Source organism: Danio rerio, chromosome 20 (genome assembly GCF_049306965.1).
Source record: "Danio rerio strain Tuebingen ecotype United States chromosome 20, GRCz12tu, whole genome shotgun sequence".
Lineage (NCBI taxonomy): Eukaryota > Metazoa > Chordata > Actinopteri > Cypriniformes > Danionidae > Danio > Danio rerio.
Genome location: NC_133195.1, coordinates 19536626 through 19546596, shown reverse-complemented (window position 1 = coordinate 19546596; position 9971 = coordinate 19536626).

The following is a 9971-nucleotide window of genomic DNA, read 5'->3' as shown; positions in this document are numbered from 1 at the left end:
TTACAGTGGCTGTCATCTGTGCATTTTCAGCACTTTCTTTCACACTCACTAGATTTCTGTTTCGGGCTACATTTGTTGAACGAGGCCTCTCTTCTGAGCACCACAAAAGGGCTTCCTCACGGACTTCAAATAATGTAGCATCAGGTCGCTCTCTAACCACTTTACGGAGCTCCCTGCGGAGTGCTAAATCCCTCACCCCCTCAATAAACTGGTCCCTTAGTGCCCGTTGCACATTTGGAACACATTGTGGTGCTTGTTGCAGAGCAGCATTTAACATCAATGACAGTGCGTGTGAAAAATCACGAAAATCCTCACTGTCTAATTGTTTGCGTGCATAAAATGTGTGCAGTAACTGAGAGGTGCTACGCTTTTCCCTAAAAGCTGCCCTCAAATATGAGAACATGTCTTCAGCTGACTTATCCTCACCCCCCATGCACAACTTGACTTCATCGAGAGCTGAACCCCTTAAGTGCGAGAGGATAAAATCTACCTGATCCTCGGAGTTTAAACCTCTAACCCTGATTACCCTTTCCAGCTCCTCAATGAATTCATCAACATTCTGGCAGTCTTTACCTAGATCCCCACTAAAAGGTACAATCTGTTTTTCCCTTGGGATATACACATAGGATCTAGTATGGACATTGGTCATGTTAGATAGAGCTGACATGACTTGATCATGCCTACGTCCCAACTCCAGGATCTGGGACTGAAGCTCTGAAATGGGATTACCTCCTTCAGCGTCCACTCCTGGTGCCGCAGCACCTGCACCTTCAATGTCCTCTGCCATTGCGTCAGCATTGTCCATGTCCCTCTCAGCATCCATTACCTTGTATCAGAGTTTCAAAATGTCTCGACCAGCCCACAACAGTCAGATCGACGAGCACTGTCCTTCTCAAAGTCCTTGCAGACAGCAGTCCTGGTGCGCTGGCCCCTTTATCCTGCAGCTGCTTCCGTCAGAATGGCACTGCAGGTCCTTCCAGCACTCAGTCGTGTGTCACCACTACCGTTGTTTGCACTCTTTGATTTTTTTTTTTTAGTTATTTATTTTTATTTTTAGCCCCAAACAAACAGAATCCCACGTCTGACACCAAAATTAGATGTGGCCAATAACACCCTACTTTTATCAGGGAAATAACACAGCCAAAACATCTATAAGAAAAATGGATTCTTTTATTCTGGACTGAGCCTCAAGGAGACACAGCATTAACTTACTTTGTTTGGGAAATAAGCAGCAAGCTTTAAAACAGGTCCAATCAATAAACAAAGTTGGCTTTATGACAAAATAAAAAAGGTCAGCAACAGGAAAAATAAATGTATATATAACTATAAGAATAAATTCTTTGACAGTATTCAAAACATCCAATTCAAAATCCCTATGTGACTTAAAGTAGTTCAAAACCACGTTAATAAACTATTTAATATGTGCAAAACAACGGCAGTGGCTTATCTATGCCTAATAAAGCAAACAAAAACAGAATAAATGAGCAATCAGCACATTCCACTGCATACAATACATCACACATATGATAATTCACATAAAAAGGCATTTTTTACATAACGTAATGTGTTCAGGACCCACACATAAGTTTACATGTTACACTGAGAACAAAACTTTCATGTCTTACACATAATCACACTCCATTAAAATAAAATGAGCAAACTCACTCGTTCTGATTCTCTGAAGCACACGTGCGATTAGCAGTTAGCACCTGTGTGATCTTGTTTACTGCTCTTCTCCCCTCTAACACAGCATAAGGAATAACAGTTATTGTATCAACAGCTTATATAGAGAATAAACAGCGTTATCAAACATTTTGGAACATTATCAAACTCTTAAAACATTTATTAAGTTAACTCACGCTCAATCTCCACTAGCGTGCTCTGAATTCTCCTTCCTCACCGAGATTTCTCACATGCAGGAACAATGATCAGCTGAGCAGCAAATTAAGCCAGCAGATATACAAACTCACACCACCTGCATCTGCTACCTGCTCCCAAGTTAACACAAAACTGCAAACTTTCTCTCTTAAACAGTTGTATCAACTTTCTTTCCCCCTGTCTGTAACTGCTTCACACCGCGCTCTCTGTATCTGACGTGCACCTTTTTTTCCGCGTTTGTGTGTGCGTGAACTCTTAAAGGGGCAGCGCTTAAAAACAAACAAAACTAAATATGGTTGTATAACTGGGGAAATTAATTAAATTTCAAATGAATATTACCCCGGTTACACATATATATATATATATATATATATATATATATATAAATATATATATATATATATATATATATATATATATATATATATATATATATATATATATATATATCAATTTATTTATTTATTTATATAACCGCAATATGCTGATTCTCATTGGCAATTGAATAAAATACAGGGAATAAACTTGTGTTTCAATTCACAATTAGAAAAGCTGTTCACTTTGACTTTATCCTATATAATTTCTGTTTAGAACATGGTGTTATCTGTTCTGACATATTGTGTTAAAGCATTTGTAAATTTGACTGTAAAATTACAATGTTTTGTTCTTGGTTGTGCTTGTGTGTAAAAGAAGTTAAAGCATTTTTAATTTGTGTTAACTGGATGCATTTTGTGTCAAAACAACAAGAAATGTGTTAATTGTATAGCCCACGAAGACGGATGTTGTGCTAATTGTGTTAAGAGTTAGGGAAACTTGTTAAATGTATTGATAAAAGTGTCATAGCAATTGTAAAAAACTGTAAACCAATAATTTGGAATAAATAAACCATACTGAATTTGAACTGTTTATACATATTTTAATCCAATTGCCCCTGAAAGCATTTATAGAATTTGTTACCTTAGAATTATAAGGTTCAATCTGCATTCTGAAAGATTTTGAGATATTAAGCTTCAAAGTTATTGCATTCCATAGCAAACAGTGTGTGTGTAACAATTTTTTTAAATAACAAGTTTTAAAAGGCAAACAACTTAAAAAAAAAAAAAAAACATATCATAATGTAAATAAGTTGTCATTTAAAAATATGACATTATTATGAGGCCTATTTTTCCAAAAAAAATTTAAAAAAAATATTTATTTATATTTTTCTTTATTATATAAGAATTCTACCATATGGATAGATCCCTCTGCAGCCATAGATTGAGGATATTCAGAGTTTTTTCATTCTAGAAGAAAAATGTAGTTTTTGCCTTTCTAAGTTATTTTTATTAATATATATATACCCAAATATTTAACAGTTTTTGCTTTTTTTACTAGAATACCATTTAACAGCAAGCCATTGCAGTCATACAGCGTTAAGATTTCACATTTATACAAGTTAAAATGAAGACCTGAAGCATCCAAAAATGTTTTTATTGATTTTATGGCTTCGGTAATTTAAGAACAGTCTTGTAAAAATAAAGTGGTGTCATCCGCCAGTTGAGAAATTGTTATTTCTCTTTCAAAAATATCTATGCCTTTAAAGTTTTGGTAATTAATAAGAGATATAGAGAGTAATACTGTAATTAAAATAAATAAAAAATAGGGAAATAGGGCAACCCTGGCGGACACCTCTTTCTAATGTAAATCTTTGAGTCGTAAACAGGTTAATAATAACCAAACTTGATATATCTTTACAAGACATCTCTATTATATTAATGAATGTTGAGCCAAAGCCAATCTTTTTGAGAGAGTGGAAAAGAAATGTATGTTATATTGTATCAAACGCTTTGTAGAACTCAAGAAAAAAAAAAAAAAAAAAAAAATATATATATCTTTAGATTTAATAAAATTTGCATAATCAATTAGATCCAAGACCAATCCTATATTGTTAATAATGCCGACTATTTAAGAAGCCAGACTGTGATTCTGTAATCATGTGATTTAATTTAGTTTTTAATTTATGAGAAAATACCAATGCTAATATCTTATAATCTACTGTTAATAATGTAATAGATCTGCAGTTGTAGATTAAAAGTGAGTGCTTTTCTGGTTTTGGAATTACCGATATGATTCCTTGTTTCATAGTAGTTGTTATTTCTTTTACAGTAATACATTCAATACAAAGCATTAATGATATGTCTTGTATTAAGTATCAGAAGTGGGTATAAAATTCTACCGAGAAACAATCAATGCCTGGGGATTTTTTTTAAATGTTTTTCATTGAGCATATAGCAATTTGTATTTCCTTTTTAGTTAAATCATCATCACAAAATTTGGCAAAATCTTTATCAATCACAGGTATGTGTGTACCACATACCTGTGTGTTAAAAAATTCTTCGCATTTATGAACATAAAATTTTGATGAGTAAAGTTTTTTATAAAACGCTGACACGAAAGATGAGATTTTACAAGGATTTGTACAGGTTGAGCTTTCAATATTAAGAGCAGTAAGCAAATTTATTGTATAATTTCTTTTCTCTGGCGCAATAAATAAATAAATAAATAAATAACTTAAGTTAGATTCACCATCTGTAAGCAATTTAGCCCTTGATCTGATTAAAAAAAAAACCTTTAGCTAGGTCTAAGAAAGCATTATCTAATTGGGCGTTTAAACCTTTTAAGAGCAAATCTTCATTAGGGGTCAACATTTTTTGCAACAGTGAATTTACTTTGTCTGAAAGATTTTGAATGTTTTTAATTTTATTTATTTTTAAGGTCTTCTTTTAATTGCCATTCGCTAGAATGGCAATTAAACTAAAGAGAAACTCAAGAGAGTTCAACTAAAGAGAAACTCACTTCTCATTGTCCCCGCCCCTATCATGTAGCTGACGGACATGTCGCAAAGTATACAAATCGTCTGGCGGTCAGCCATTACAGCACCTCCTCCAAGAGTGAAAGTAAAGCAGGAAGAGTTTCGAGCCTGTGCGCTGGTCGAGGCATCAAACAAACACTCACGTGCGAGCAGTTAGGCGTCAGCATGTACACAAAGGCGTCCCGTCTTGAAGGATGAAGGCATCCACTCCACACAGTCACCTAACGAGTCACTCAGCCACGCAGTATATATAACCAACAGTACCGGATATAACCAACAGTCAAAAGCGTGACCACTCCAAACAACCTGCTGCACACTGGAGGTGCTCTCAGCAAACCCCCAATGCTGTTAGAGAAACAATGAGGTTGGTTTTAGAGCTCACATTACACTTGCACTATGCTGCTAAACAGAGAGGGAACATACCTTTATGGATACTAGTGATGGGTCGTTCAAGAACGATTCGTTCATTTTGAACGAATCTTCAATATTCATTTATCCACGCGTGGTATCATTAATTTCAAGTCTTTTGAGTTGTTCATCGCGGATAGTCCTCAGGTTTGAGTCATTCTGTCACATGATGAACGAATGACTCCAGAACCAGAAGACTTGAAAGGTGAACTAATTATCACGGATTCTATCGACTCAGACTGTGTACATTGGTTAAGATTATATGTGACTTTCAGACATGAACGAACCACTGACATTTGAAGACATGAAGAGGTGAGCTGAGCACAGAGACAACAAAACCTTCATAGACAAAAGAGAAGGTAAACATTGAGTTATTATTTTCTACTTCTACTATAGTATTTTATTTAAGACTTATTTGTCGTGTGATCGACATTTTGGGCTAGTTGTAGATGTGTTTGGAAGCAATTCGTAACATTTTAATAATATTTTGGCAAATTGAACCAGATGAACGAAATGACTTGAAAAAAAGATTAATTCATCTCGATGAACAACACTCAAAGATTCGAGTCAGTAAAATGATCTAAACTTCCCATCACTAATGGATACTATAAGCTTTACGCAATTACTCACTTCCTTGGTTACATGCACAATTTCTCCAGTCTCTTTGTCCACACTGAGAACACAGAAAGCCTCAACAAATGCAGCCCAACTATTAACAATAATGCACACTAGTAAACAACTCCTACCTGTCTTTAGACCAAACGATACGCTGAACAACGTCCCGCGAGGTTCCCCTGGACGTATGGTTCAAAGCTTAAAGCAACGTCAGTTTATATGCTTCAAAAGTAATGAAAGGGGTACACCCCCTAATCTCGCAACACGTGTGGCGAATAACCACATATTTTTGCTTCTCACATGCAGGGACCTATAGCCCTGGGGCTATAGCAAATCCAAGGGGCCCCCCTTCTAATTTTTTTTTTACCCCACAAATGCGTATATATATATATATATATATATATATATATATATATATATATATATATATATATATATATATATATATATATACAGTATGTCACAAATTAAGTACCCCTTCCTACTTCTGCAAATATTTATTCATAACTTTTCATAGGACAACACCCTTCGGAGAGGCGCGCAACCATAGAGACCGAATCCAGCTCCGGCCCGAGATAAGAGATTCTCTGCACAGGGCAAAGTTTGCTCTTCTCTCGGTTGACCTAAAACCCCAACTGGTTGAGGTGCCGAAGCACTTTGTCTTTGTTTATAAACAGCTGTCGCGATAGTTTAGTATGCGGATGCCCACAAGGCGCAGGGGCGCTAGGGCACCCTCCGCAAGCTTGGTGAAAACCCGCGGAGACAGAGAGCTCGAAGGGGAGGACTTTGTATTGTCACACTCATCCTTCGAACACAAACCGGAGAAAAGGGCGGTGGCGTGGAAGAATGGACACGTAAAAACATGCGTCCTTCAGACCTATGGCTGCAAACCAATCCTGTGGACGGACGCTCTGAATCAAGTGTTTCTGCGTGAGCATTCTGAAAGGCATTTTGTATAAATGATAGTTCAGTCTGCACACAGTTAGGATTGGCCTTAACCACCCGCTCTTTTTGGGCACGATGAAATACGGGCTGTAAAACCCGGACCTCATCTCGGCTGGAGGGACCTGCTCGATTGTACCTTTCACCAGGAGGACAGCAATGTCTTCTTGCAAGACAGGGGCACTCTCGGGGATTCCCCTCGTGAAAAGGACACCCGTGAACTTGGGAGGGCGAAAAGCGAACTGAATCGCATAGTCAAGTCTGACAGTCCGTATGAGCCACCGCAACGCGCTGAGCGGCGCTAACCAAGCCAGCAGAGCGCGCGCTAATGGCACCATCGGAGCGATCGCTGATGTGCCAGCGGAGGGGTAGCTTGGGATGGGAGTGCTCATCCCGGGAAGCAGTGTGTCCCGAGGAAGAGCTGAAAATAAGAGAATTTCTCTTACCTTCCTCCCTGGATCCCACGGTGAGGCCGGAGTGAGAGAATGGAGTCCTTTCTGCTGCACTCTGAGGGCCTGAGGCGAGGGGTCCCGGCGTTGCGAGCTGGAAGGCAGAGCATCCCAGACTGACAGTGCTCGGGTTTGCGAATCCGGAGAGAGAGGGAACTGCTCTTTAGGAAATTTGGTTGCCGTTGGCCCGGATACCAGCAGCGATGAGTTTAGAGTCGCAGTGGACGGATGTAATAATCCTCTGCCCCCACCGAGGAAAGAGCAGGTCCCCTCTTCTCCGAATGGCCCCTCCCAGAAATGATTCGCGGTCCGTTTACCAGACTTAACGGCGCCCTGGGGCGGTGGCGTCGCAGTTCCGCGGGAGGTTCGGCGTTGCCGCATGGCCGGTGGAGCAGGCAGCAGAAGTGGAGCGGATGTTGAAGCCGTGGGTGGATGCCCTCGGCGAGGAGCTGCCACAGCGGAAGGGGCAGCGGGAGGAGCAGTTTTCCGAGCCTGCTGATAAATTACATTACCCATCGCCTTGGACTGCTCTTTCACCATGGAGAATTCCTGGGTGAACTCCCCAACAGTGTTGCCGAACAGGCCAGCCTGGGATATGGAAGCGTTAAGAAAGCGATCTTTGTCAACGTCACTCATATCAGCCAAGCCCAGCCAAAGGTGGCATTTCTGGACCACTAATGTGGCCATCGTCTTTCCCAAGGCACGAGCAGCTGATTTGGTGGTCATGAGAGCAAAATCGGTTGCCGTGCGGAGCTCATGCAGCAAGCCTGGGGGAGAACCTCCAGCTTCTTGGCTTGGTAGCGTGGATAGGTGGCCGGATCTTCCTCAGAGCATGTCATCCCGCCCTACGATGCAGCAATGGACGTCACGCCCCCGGTGTCATCTAATGAAAGTGCAGCCAGCCTGGAGGATGAACCAGCGCTCACACTCGAAGCAGAAACAGAGAGCACTGGTGAGGAGCAAGGGGTCCGCAGGCTCGAAGGCGACGGATTAGCCCCCACTGTAACCCTCAGGCCTGCCCGAGTGCTAACCGCTTGGGGGGGAGCAGCAGGGGTGACTTGGCCTAATAAAAGAGCTCGCCGCAACCTCAGTTTTAGAGTGTAGGCTATCGTTTTATAGCCTAGGCCATCTTTATGTAAGGCAACAATTTGTTTTTCAGGTTTTCTAAGAGTTGTTTGCCATGAGGGGCAATGTCGAACTTTCAGTGGCCTGGTTGAGAGAGTGAAAGAGCTTTTATACCAAATTTAACTCCCCTTCTATCTGTGGATACCCGAGACAGTGTAACACTGATGTAGCCCTTATTAAAAAAGAGCTTACTTAAACCCACTTGCACCTAAAAGCAGAGCATATTATATTTTTATACATAGAAATATACAGATTATAATTATATTTTTCATATTATGGTAATCTAATAGATATATAATATTAACAGACCACTATTCTGTTAAGAAAATGTATTTTTAGTATGCATACTATTATAGGACTTATATGGTATGTTTCCCTTTAAGTAACTCGTTCGCTACATTTCAGTGTTTGGTTGATTTGCACTTGGGTGAAAATGTGCTTTTTGCTATCAAGTTTGTGTGTTAATACCTGATTGGGTCTATACCAATTAGTCCCCGCCTCTCTTATAGGTGAATAAACTATTATTGGTTTATCGTGAGAGCTGATGGGAAGATCGAGAGAACGAGACCGCAGAGGCTTGTCTCTGAGAGAAACTTAAGTATTATAACTGCAAATCGTGAGTTATATACAGTTTATATTGATTTAAAGTGTTCTAAAGTTGTTTAAGAACTGTAGTGTATGCATTAAGTGTTATAATTGCGAGTATATTGAGACCGTTTGCGAGCTGAAGACCTTGACGCTCGTGTGAGATCATATCCTCGTGTTTTAGCCGTCTGCTACACTAGACTGACGCAGTGTTTTAGCGAGTGAATGCGCCAGGATGTCAGAACTGAGGGGGCATTTTAAATCCACAGGGGGGCACTAGACCTGGTGACTGATTTTAGTCTTTTGTTCCTTTCATTTAGGCTATTTATTCACAATTACTATTTATTACTTTGCATTACTGCCTAAGTTACTGACCTAAGGCAGTAATATAGGTTTTAATAGTAATAATAATATGCACAGTTTCGCTATTACTGATTTTATTAATGACGGGAATTCAACGATACCGCTTAATGCAGACGGATCATGGCTTTAGTGCCAAACGAGTGCTTTAAATCATATGTTATTCTCCCTATTTATTTCCGTTTTATTTCAAATAACAGGCCTATGAATGTTTACAATTTAGGAAAAAGACGTCAAATTATGCCTACACATGCAAACTGACCCACGATCAGACTATTCGTAACCGGTAAATAAATATAGTGAAATCAGCTTAACCGAGTCATCCCGCTTCACATAGCCTATTACCCAACCAACATCATTGTTAGGGAAAAGCTAAATGTTACAATCTAATGACATTTAAAACAATTACTTAGTTACATTTTAAGGCATTAGTTTAACCAGAAAAATACCTTAAAAAGATACCTAAATTCACAGTTATTACCGTGAAAATTGATTAAATTTTGGCACGGATAACCAAAAGGCTATAACTTTTTCATCATTTTTAATGTAAAAAATAAAGATTTATCTTAGGCTATCATAAGTGTGCTTTTTTCTTGATATTGTCTGGTTGTTGTTTGTAAACCATCATAAACCATTAAGCTAGGCCTACCCGTCATTTTATTTATTTATTTTAATAACTTGTTTTCAGGTTATATTCATTTTAGGGCCATGAGGCATGAGCTACAAGTCAAAACAAACTTGATATGCTGACTGTATTT